This window comes from Lactuca virosa, chromosome 5, assembly GCF_052849685.1.
Source record: "Lactuca virosa cultivar CGN04683 chromosome 5, Lactuca_virosa_CGN04683_v6, whole genome shotgun sequence".
Classification (NCBI taxonomy): domain Eukaryota; kingdom Viridiplantae; phylum Streptophyta; class Magnoliopsida; order Asterales; family Asteraceae; genus Lactuca; species Lactuca virosa.
Window position 1 is genome coordinate 273,484,924 of NC_136430.1, and position 12,955 is coordinate 273,497,878.

Here is a 12,955-nt window from a genome sequence, read left to right on the forward strand (position 1 = left end):
AGTGCTCTGAACTAGAAGTATACTTTTTAAAATATAAGTATTTTATTAGAAGTATACAAGTATACATACGTACCAGAAACAGTATCATAAGTAGAACAAAACCAAAGTATTTGGATGTTAGACACTACGGTTAAACCTGGATAGTTATGTAATCATGTCTGGGATCAATATATCAACTATATTTATTTAAGACATGACCAACATGTGTCTGGGAGTGACCGTGGTGTTGCAGCAAGCCTAAAACTTACCAAGGTATATACATCAAGATATCGATAGAACATAGCATACAACTTAAAATACTATAGGAGTATTTTAGCTAGAGCCGAATACAGTGCATAGATTCATTCCAAGTGTTACTACTTATTTCTTCTTAGCGATAGTTTACTTGCATTGGTAACCTTTCTTTGTTTATTGCTTACTAGAGCACTTTATCTATCAGACTGAGATATATCTTGTTTCATATCTCTTGATTCAAAGATCTAGGGGACTTACCATCCTCTATTTCCTGATTATTTTTAGAACAAGATGTCTCCCAGGAAGAGACCCAACAGAAAGAACAATAATCCCTCGACAGATCCGATGCAACCACCTCCTCAGTTCGATCCTACCATGTTCCAGGCAGAAGTTACGGCCGCTGTGGCTGCCGCAATGTCGCAGGTAAATTCTGGCGGCTCTAGCGATCGGGAAGTGGTACCCATACCCTTAATCTTGAGGGTGGCCAGGGACACCAGAAGGAGTGTTCCTACAACGATTTCATGAATGCGAAGCCTAAATCCTTCGACGACAATGGAGGAGTCATTGCCCTGACCCGGTGGTTCGAGAAGATCGAATCGATTTTCGAGATATGTTCTTGTTCTCAGGCCAGCAAGGTGAAGTTTGCTTCCTGCACCTTCACCGATAGAGCCCTGACTTGGTGGAATAGCCGAGTCAAATCCCTAACTCTGCATGTAGCCAATGCCATGGATTGGGAGAGTTTAAAGGAACTCATGCTTGCTGAGTACTGCCCAAGGGGCGAGATGCAGAAGTTGGAGCACGAGCTCTGTAACTTGAAGATGAAGGGTTCCGACATTGCTACTGACACAGCTAGATTATGAGATCTGGCTCTTCTATGTCCAGGGATGGTCACCTCGGAACGCAAGAAGATAGAGAGGTACATTTGTGGATTGACGCCCCTAACTCAAGGAAATGTTTTGGCTGCTAAACCTCTCACATTCGACATCGCCAAGTGTCTGGCACAGACCCTGATAGATCACGGGGTTCATGTTGATGAAGTGGAAGCCGCTCACGAACCACCAAAGGCGAGTGGTGGGAAGAAGAAGTTTTGGAACAAGAAAAAAGGCCAGCCTTCGCAGGACCCCTTCAAGAAACAACAAGTAGTGGCAGTTCATGCTACTACCACTCTTGCCACTGTTCATGCAGCTCAAGCACCTGCCAGTAGATATGCTGGTACTCTTCCAAGGTGCGACAAATGCAATTTTCATCATCACAGACCCTGCCGTGATTTTCAATGCAACAGTTGTGGCAAGAAGGGGCACACAGCTCGATTTTGCAAGACACCAGCCCAACCAACCAACCAGGCTCCTGGAGCGGGTGTTAGTCGAGCCCGTTATGGCTGTGGGCAGATCGGGCACTTCAAGAGGACTTGTCCTAAGGGAACAACAGTTGGCAACACAGGGAGAGTGCTAGCGATGGGCCAGGAGGAGGCAGTTGTTGATCCCACCGTTGTTACGGGTACATTCCTCCTTGATAACTCTTATGCATGCATTCTTTTCAATTCTGGTGTGGAGAGAAGTTTTGTTAGTCATGCATTCAAGCATCTTCTCAAGCATAAATCCCAACCTTTAACGGAAACATTTACCGTCGAGATGGCTAACAGAAAGAAAGAGAGCACTAATGATGTATTCATAGGCTGTACCCTTACCTTAAACGATCATTCCTTTCCAATCGACCTTATGCTAGTTTCCATAAAAAGCTTCGGCGTCATCATTGGCATGGATTGGTTGAGCCCTAATCATGCTGATATCCTTTGTTATGAAAAAGCCATTCGCCTCAACCTTCCCTCTGGCGAAGCCCTCATTATTTATGGTGATAAACTCAGCTCAAACCTTCGTATCATTTCATGCATCAAAGCCCATAAATATCTGCGAAATGAATGCTATGCATTCCTAGCCCATCTCGTTAAGGAGAAGCAGGAAGTTAAAGACCTCGAGAACATCCCCGAAGTCTGCAACTTTCTGGATGTCTTCCCTGAATATCTTCCTGGAATCCCTCCCGAGCGCCAAGTCGAGTCTCGTATCGACTTAATTCCCGGAGCTACACCCGTAGCTAAATCCCCATACCGTCTAGCACCGGCAGAAATGCAAGAATTATCCAGCCAACTTAATGAGCTTCTCAACAAGGGATTCATAAGATCGAGTTCCTCACCCTGGGTATCCCCGGTCTTATTTGTGAAAAAGAAGGATGGATCTTTTCAGATGTGTATTGATTTTCGCGAATTGGACAAGCTTACTGTCAAAAACTGTTATCCTCTTCCCCGAATCGACGACCTCTTCGATCAACTTTAGGGATCCAGTTACTTCTCAAAAATAGACCTAAGATCAGGGTACCATCAGCTACGAGTCCATGAGGGTGATGTTCCTAAGACAACATTTCGGACTCGATATGGTCACTACGAGTTTGTGGTAATGCCCTTTGGTCTAACCAACGCACCGACAGTATTCATGAATATGATGAATCGGGTGTGCCGCCCTTTCCTAGACAAGTTCGTGATAGTGTTCATTGATGATATACTTGTCTATTACCGAAGAGAGGAAGATCATAGACAGCCCTTGAGGCTAGTGTTAGAAACTCTAAGGGCGGAGAAGCTGTATGCGAAATTCTCTAAGTGCAAATTCTGGATTCGAAATGTAACTTTTCTCGGTCACGTGGTTAGTGAGGAAGACCTACACGTGGACCCTTCTAAAATCAAAGCGATAGAGAATTTCTCGGCATCGAAGACGCCCACATAAATATGTCAATTCTTGGGTCTCGCTAGCTACTATCGCAGATTTATCCAGAATTTCTCCAGGATTGCTAAGCCTTTAACCACCCTGACTCAGAAAGGTGTATCCTTTAGTTGGGGAGAAAAACAAGACATTGCAATTCAAACATTGAAGCAGGATTTATGCAGCGCACCTATCTTGTCTCTCCCTGAAGGGACGGAAGACTACGTTGTCTATTGCGATACATCCAATCAGGGCCTAGGCTGTGTGCTCATGCAGCGAGGAAAAGTCATTGCATATGCCTCAAGACAGCTGAAAGCACACGAAGTCAATTATACAACTCACGACCTGGAGTTGGGAGCAGTGGTCTTCGCATTAAAGATATGGAGACATTATCTCTACGGAACCAAGTGCACTATCTTCACCGACCATAAGAGCCTACAGCATATCTTTGATCAGAAAGAATTGAACATGAGGCAATGGCGGTGGGTAGAGGGACTCGGTGATTATGAGTGCGAAATACACTACCATACTGGCAACGCCAATGTAGTAGCGGATGCCCTCAGCCAGAAAGAGTATCCAGGTCGTAGAGCGAAGGCACTAACAATGACCATCCATTCCCATTTATCCGCTCAAATCAGAGTGGCTCAGCTGGAGGCCTTAAAACCAGAGAACATGTCGGATGAAGCCTTGAGGGGAATGGAAAAGAACTTAAATATCATAGGCGACGGAGTTCACTATTTCATGGACCGGATCTGGACCCAAAGTTCGGCGGTTACAGGGAGGTTGTCATGAGCGAAGCTCATAAGACTTGATACTCCGTTCACCTAGGTTCGGATAAGATGTATCTGGATCTCAAAAAGTTATATTGGTGCCCAAACATGAAAGCAGAAATCGCTACTTTCGTGTGCAAGTGCCTAACTTGCGCCAAGGTGAAAGTGGAATATCAAAATCCCTCAGGTCTACTTCAGCAGCCAGAAATACCTGAGTGGAAGTGGGAAAGGATTACAATGGATTTCATCACTAAGTTGTGCAAGTCTTCGAGTGGGTACGATACCATCTGGGTAATTATCGATCGACTGACTAAATCCGCCCACTTCCTGGCAATCAAAGAGACACTCAAGATGGAGAGACTTACGTGAATCTACATCCAAGTGATAGTTCGTCTGCATGGTATACCTGTGTCCATTATTTCCGATTGGGATAACAGATTCACCTCAAGATTTTGGCAGTCACTGCAGAAGGCTCTTGGAACTAAGCTGGATGTAAGCATAGCTTACCATCCACAAACCGATGGGCAGAGTGAGAGAACCATTCAGACCTTGGAAGACATGTTGAGAGCATGTTTTATAGATTTTGGTAAGTTGTGGGACACCCATTTGCCTTTGGTCGAATTCTCCTACAACAACAGTTATCATACCAGTATCAGGGATGTGCCGTTTGAAGCCCTTTATGGCCGTAAGTTCAGATCCCCTTTGTGTTGGGCTGAGGTGGGCGACACGCAGCTAGCCAAGGGGCAAGTCCCCGACAGCACTCTCACAGGCCCAGAAATCATCCGTGAAACCACAAAAAAGATCGTACAAATCCGGGAACGACTAAAGGCTTTGAGAGATAGACAAAAACCCTTGGAGTTCCAGGTTGGCGACCATGTTCTATTGAAGGTCTCACCCTGGAAAGGCATGATACGCTTTGGAAAGTGTGGAAAGTTGAATACGAGATACATAGGACCATTAGAGATCCTTGCTAGGATCGGTCCCATAGCATACAAACTTCAGTTACCCCAAGACCTTAGCAACATTCATCCAGTCTTCCACGTATCGAACCTTAAAAAGTGTCTATCTGATGAAACCCTTGTGATCCCTCTTGACGAGATTGAGATCAACGAGAACCTCAATTTCGTGGAAGAACCAGTCGAAATCATGGATCTGGAAGTCAAGCAAACAAAAAAAAGTCGCATACCGATAGTGAAGGTCCGCTGGAATGCCAAGCGGGGACCTGAATTCACTTGGGAGCAAGAAGATTCCATGAAACAAAAATAACCTCATCTTTTTCCGAGTCCATGATTTGTATTCTGAGTTTGAATTTTAGGATGAAATTCCCTCTAGCGGGGGAATGATGTGACAACCCGAACCTTTTTCCATTACCGTTAGCCAATTTCCGTTAATAAAATTTGAATTTTATTGAGTCCCGTTAAATTCCTTTTGTTTGGAAAATCATTTAGTTATACAATTGAACTTTATATATATGATTCGAGACCAAAACCACGCGAAATTCCGAGTTTTCCTTCGAACAAAACAACAGTTCACGGCCTGACTGGGTTTACGGCCGTAAACCCGTTTACAGCCAGTGACAGGAGGACCCCCCACCACCAACCATGGAACCCCCTATAAATACGAGCCCTACTCCTCATTTACATTTTTCTGGCCGGAAACACCCTCATTCTCTCTCTAATCTCTCAACCGCAAACACCAAAACATCATCTTTTCTTCCAAAAATCGTTAAGAATCACCTTGGGGTATTGTTGTGGAGCAGCTAAAACACATTTTCAATGATTCCAACATACTTGTTCTTGCGTTTACGATCGTACACACTTTAAACCTTCAAACCTTCAAGGGCCGCAAACCGTTTACGGCCATACACCCTTCAAAAGTTCATATTTCCTTCAAGAACATCTTTCAGGGCCGTAAACCCTTCGAGGGGCTGTTCACGACCGAGAACAGTTCACGGCCATAAACCCTTTTACGGCCAGAAACTCCTTCACACCACGAATCTTGGCCGTAAGCCCACTTTTCCACTTCTATCGAGTCTCGGTAACATTCCTAAACCAAAAACAAGTGTTTTTCTAACACTATAAATAATGGTTTCGCTAATAAAATACAGTTATGTATTTAATTGCTGATTAGGATCCCGTTAAGTACCATGTGCATCCACTCGAGGGTCTTCAGTCCCAGTTTCGCTGTCCGACTTTTCACGTAACCAACAATGAGTTCATACCCCTATGCTTTTACTAATTTTAACGTTTTCAGGGGGGGATACAAGCCAAACACAAATGATTTTTGTGAACTTATACAAAAGAATTTCCACAGGTTTAAAACTTATGCAATTGATACAACCAAAAGATTTACATGATTTATAAAATATTTAGTTGTTTTATCCCTTTTGTAATATGTCGAGCATAAGGGACGTTTTCAATGTACAACCATAAGTGCATAGTTTTCAGATCAATACACGAACCAAGTACACAATATACATACAAACTATAATAGGTATAGTTTGGGATTTCAATACACAATTTTACAAATTTAGAGCCTATACATTAACAAACATATAAACTATAACAGGTTTAGTTATGATGCAAATACAAGAGATGCAAATACAAGAGAACAATTCAGAACCACACGTAAAGTAGTTAATACAGGATTGTGAGACATCTCTTCAATTCTACCCTTCGGGGTACGTAATGAATCCTATCATTTAGTATAACCAGAGTTTCCTGGAGGGAGAGCGTAAGATTTGTGAATAGATCTATTCGGGACTGAAAATCCCACACCTGAAATGCTAGCTAAAGTTAGGCAGACATGCCTGGGGTGACAAATGTCATATATCAGACACTTGAATAACGTCGTAAAGGTCACTAGGTCATATCAAGCATGGTTATACGACTCACAATAGTATAAACTAACCTTTGTTTACGGGATTTCATTCTTCATTAGTTTTATTTTAATTAATATAACTACTATACATTACACTGGAGGATTCCAGGGATACAATACTCGGTTTTATTTTAAATAATAAAACTACTATACGTACTGGTGGTAACCAGGGTTTTTGAACATAACATACTATACATACTGGTGGTAATCAGGGTTTTCAAACAGAACACAGTAACAGACATATATGTTAGAAAATATTGGATTTTCTTGGGAAGCATACAAACATTTTTTTTACAGAATTCAATTACTGGTTTTCACTACAAAAACATTCTTATGAACTCACCAGCTTTATGCTGATACTCTTTCAAAAATCGCTTGTATTCTCAGGAAATCAGTAATAAGGTACTCCTGCAGTATTTTGAGAAGATGGAGCGTATTAGAGACATGTCTTTTACTTATTTTGTCATACCTTTGATGTATACAAGTTATGTATCATACATATGTAAATATTCATATATTAATGTAATGGTTGTATTTACTTTGATTACTATGATGCAATTGTTGTGATATTATACATGACGTCCTCCACGCCCGAACGTTTCCGTCGTTCCGGTTTGGGGGTGTAACACAACAAGAAGGGGCATACTGCCCGTTTCTGTAAGGCACATGCAAGACCAATCTCCCAGCTCGCTGGTACTGGAACAGGCTAGGCCTGCTACGGGTGCGGTGAAGTTGGGCTCTTCAAGCGGAACTGCCTAAAGGCAGGGAATACTGGCGGAGTGGGAAGAGTCTTGGCTATTGGCCATGAGGAAGCCGTGGCAGACCCTACAGTGGTCACAAGAATGTTTCTCCTCGATAAATCTTATGCATGCATATTATTTGACAGTGGAGAGGAGAGGAGTTTCGTGAATCAAAAATTTGCATACTTACTTAAACACCAACCACAAGCACTAAAAGAAACGTTCACCATAGAAATGGCTAACGGGAAAACTGAGAACACTAACGATATATACATAGGATGTACCCTCTCTCTAGATAGTTATTCATTTCAAATCGACTTCATGCCTGTCTCAATTAAAAGTTTCGACGTCATTATCGGCATGGATTGGTTGAGTCTTCATCGTGATGACATCTTATGTTTTGAGAAAGCCGTTCGTCTTGATCTGCCGAATAGCGAAACCCTAGTTATCTATGGCGACAAACCAGACACGCACCTTCGAATCATCTCAAGTATTCAAGCTCAGAAGTACTTACGAAAGGAATATCATGTATTCCTGGCTCACGTGGTTGATGTGAACCAAAATGTGAATGACCTAAAGAACAACCCAGAAGTCCGCGACTTTCCCGACATCTTTCCCGAAGAATTCACAGGATTACCACCACAATGTCAAGTCGAGTTCAGGATCGACTTAGTTCCAGGAGCTACTCCTGTCGCCAAATCGCCTTATCGACTAGCACCAACTAAGATGCAGGAACTATCCGGTCAACTGAGCGAGCTTCTCAGCAAGGGATTTATTAGACCAAGCTTCTCACCCTGAGGAGCACCGGTCTTGTTCGTAAAGAAGAAAGACGGATCGTTCCGTATGTATATCGACTATAAAGAACTAAACAAACTTATCGTTGAGAACCGATACCCTCTACCGCTGATAGACGACATGTTTGACCAACTTCAAGGAGCAAGCTACTTTTCAAAGATTGACTTGAGATCCGGGTATCACCAGCTACGAGTGTTAGAGGAAGATGTTCCCAAAACAGCCTTCCGAACACATTATGGTCACTACGAGTTAGTAGTGATGCCTTTCGGATTAACCAATGCACCCACGGTGTTCATGGACTTGATGAACCGGGTGTGCCGTTCTTACTTAGATCAGTTCGTTATTGTGTTCATCGATGACATACTTATCTACTCTCAAAGTAAGGAGGAGCGTAGTCAACACTTACGATAGATCTTGGAAACACTATGAGCATAGAAGCTTTATGCGAAGTTCTCCAAATGCGAATTTTTGATTCGAAGGGTCGAATTCTTAGGTCACGTGGTTAGCGAAGAGGGAATTCACATGGATCCTTCCAAAATCAAGGCCATTTAGAACTGGTCGACACCAAGGACGCCTACGAAAAGCCGTCAATTTCTAGGCCTCGCCGGCTATTATCACAGATTCATACATAACTTCAAAAGGATCGCGAAACCACTTACTACATTGACCTAGAAAGGTGTAACCTTTGACTGGGAAGAGAAACAAGAAAACGCATTCCAAACGCTGAAGCAAGGCTTATGCAGCGCACCGATATTATCCCTCCCAGAATGGATAGAAGACTTCGTGGTATACTGCGATGCATCCAACCAACGAATTGGTTGAGTTCTTATGCAACGGGGAAATGTCATCGCCTATGCCTCAAGACAGCTTAAGACACATGAAGTCAACTACACTACACATGATCTTGAGTTGGGCGCAGTAGTATTTGCTCTGAAGATCTAGAGACATTACATGTATGGTACGAAAAGCACTATCTTTACGGACCGCAAAAGCCTTCAACACATATTCGACCAGAAGGAGCTCAACATGAGACAACGACGGTGGGTCGAGCTACTTAATGACTACGAATGCGAAATTCCTTATCATCTCGGTAAAGCCAACGTAGTTGCTGACGCCCTAAGTCGGAACGAATACTCAGGTCGTAGATTCAAGGCATTGACTATGACAATCCATTCTCATCTGTCCACAAAAATTAAGGAGTATCAACTAGAAGCCTTGAAACCTGAAAATGTGGCAGGTGAATCCCTTATAGGGATGGATAAGAACTTAGAAGTCAAGGGTGACGGAGCCTTATACCTCATGGATTGAAATCTGGACACCGAAACACGGTGGTTACAGAGACGTTGTCATGAATGAAGTGCACAATACTCGACATTCCATTCACCCATGTTCAGATAAGATGTATCTTGATCTCAAAAAGTTATATTGGTGGCCTAAAAAGAAAGCCGAGATTGCTACCTTCATAGGCAAGTGTCTTACTTGCGCTAAGGTTAAGGTCGAATACCAAAAGCCCTCAGGTTTACTACAACAACCAGAGATACCTGAGTGGAAGTGGGAGCGGATTACAATGGACTTCATAACCATGTTGCCCAAGACAACGGGTGGTCTCGATACCAGTTGGGTGATCGTTGACAGGTTAACTAACTTCGCACACTTCCTTCAAATCAAAGAAACCGACAAGATGGATAAACTGACAAGAACATACATTAGGGAGATTGTACAACTGCATGGTGTTCCCATATCTATCATCTCTGATAGAGACAGTAGATTCACTTTGAGATTCTGGCAGTCGCTATAAAAGTCCCTAGGAACTAGACTGGACATGAGTACAGCCTACCACCCACTAACGGATGGACAGAGTGAGAGGATGATACAAACGTTGGAAAACATGCTGAGAGCTTGTATGATCGACTTTGGTAAAGTATGGGATATCCATTTCCCATTGGTCGAGTTTTATACAACAACAACTACCATTCTAGTATCAAAGTTGCTCCATTTGAAGCCCTTTATGGTCGGAAGTGCAGATCCCCTCTGTGCTGGGTTGAGGTGGGTGACATGCAACTAGCTAAAGGACAAGTTCCTGATAGCACTCTCACGGGTCCGGAAATCATTCGGGAAACGATAGAGAAGATTGTTCAGATTCGTGAACGATTGAAAGCCTCTAGAGACCGACAGAAAAGATACGCTGACAAAAGACGGAAACCTTTGGAATTTCAGGTTGGTGACCTTATTCTATTGAAGGTATCACCCTGGAAGGGCTTGATATGCTTCGGAAAGCGTGGTAAGCTAAATCAAAGGTACATTGGGCCTTTTGAGATTCTCGCAAGAATCAGTCCAGTAGCTTACAAACTGAAACTACCTCAAGAACTTAGCAACGTACACCCTACCTTCCACGTTTCGAACCTAAAGAAGTGTCTGTCTGATGAGACTCTTGTTATTCCACTTAATGAAATCGAGATAATTGAGAGACTCAAACAAACAAAGCAAAGCCGTATTCCGATAGTGAAGGTTCGCTGGAATGCAAAACGGGGGCCTGAATTCACTTGGGAGAGGGAGGATCAAATGAAACATAAGTATCCTCATCTTTTCCCTTAGTCCATGTGTATTTCTTAGTATTAATTTCGGGACGAAATTCCCTTTAACGTAGAGATGATGTGACAACCCGTAATTTCTATCTTGTAAAAGTCAAACTTGGTCAACTAAAGTCAATTATATCAATCAAAGGTCAAACTTATTTCTTTAAATTATCCCATTATGATTAGATTAATGACCTATAGGTATATAGACCATATATTCCAAAGGAGTTGTGTTTTAAATGAGGGAAGAAATTAGGACCGAGAACCTTCTCAAGGGCCGCAAACCCTCGCAGCCGCAAATGAGCCTTCGGGCCGTGAACCTCCCTTGGACCGCAAACGAGCCTTCGGGCCATGAACCTCCTTCGGGCCGTGAACTCTACCCTATATATAAGTGTTTGACCGAAAACTTCTTCACTTCTTCACTTCTGACCGTAAACGCATACATTCTCTCTCAAGATCATCAAACGTGAACACCCTTTCCCTCTCCAATATCATCATATCTCTTTTGAATCTCCTTAGAACCAGCTTAGATCTTCATGTGTTCTTCATTTCTTCAAGATCTAAGGGCCGTGAACCCTTGAATCATTATCATTTGTCAAGAACATCAAGCCGTGAACTCAATATCATCAAGATCTTTAGGCCGTAAACACCTAGATCTCCTTCATTTCACCAAGAACACCAAGAACACACACTAAGTTCTAGCCATGAACACTTGAATCTTCAAGGGCCGTGAACCCTTTACGGTCGTGAACACCAAGCAGCTTCTTGATTTAGCTTCTAACATTTCTTTTGTAAGTGTTCCTTGCATCCTAGATTGTTGCCTTAGTGCCTTAGAGGTTATATTCACTGATTGTGTACATATATGCTATGTGAAATGCATTTTAGGACTTGTTTTGTCTCGGGATCTAACTCGGGGCACTAATCATCCTATATCGAACTTTCATACGAATCACTCACACAAGGTGAGTTCATACCCCTACAAATTATAGTTTTAAATGCTTTTAAAATGCTTTTTAGGGGGGGGGGGATACAAGTAGAACACAATACAAATGTGTTAACCATTTACATGTGAAAACATCAAACAAAAGGATTTCTTATACTCAAATACTTGTTTAAAACCATTTTAAAACTCTTTTATACTATTGTTAGACTTCTGTTTTTATCAAAATCATATTCGTGTATATCTTTACGTATAAGTATGATTTAACGGACTTAGGACTATTGCTAAATACCATAACTCATGTTCCTTGTTTGGTTGTGGTCTTAGGGTAGGATTACTAGTCCGACTGTCGGCAAAATCATAGTTATACTTATTAAATACATACATGAATATTAAACCCCATTTTTAAGGAACATACTTAACTCAGTTGCTTATGTTGAACAATTGAGTCTTTTCTACATATCAGTAACAGTTCAAACAAACATACTAGTAAACTATAATAGGTATAGTTTAGAGGATCACTACATACTATTTCTAGAACAGAGAAATATACATGAGTCAATACATACATACTATTACTATTCATTACAAAGTATACTATTCATTTACAAGAACAGAAAGGAACATACATACTATAACAAGAACAAGATACCTAAAATGTGAGATACTATTTCATGTCATAACAATATGCTTGCTATGTCACATTTTATAACCAGAGTCTCCTGGAGGGAGAACATGAGTTTGTGTATAGATCTATACGGGATTGACCATCCTACACCTTGCTGCTAGCTATAGTGGGACCTGCAGGTCTATGAGTGACAAATGTCATACCATTTTCGACGCCTGAAGAACGTCGTGTTTTATACTAGTCAATCAAGCATGGTTATAACCTAATCACATTTTAACCTTAATTAACAGTTTGGTTTAAGGTAGTTAATGCATCAGTAGTATATTCTATAAAACACTACTGTAAATCTTCATTTTCCATTACATTCATACAGTGATTTTCTCACATGAGAAATGCATATTATATTTCGATTAAAGATAGTCACCTATATGGAAAACATACATTTATAATATTTCAAGTACAAACATACATTTTACATTATATTCAAGAGAACAGAACATACAAACAACTGAGTCTTGGTAGAAGACTACTTTTCATTTAAGAAAGAAAATATAGGATTTTCTGGGAAAGATACAAACATTTTTACTAGGCAATTACAAACATTTTCATGAAACAAATGCAAACACTTAACACTAAAATACT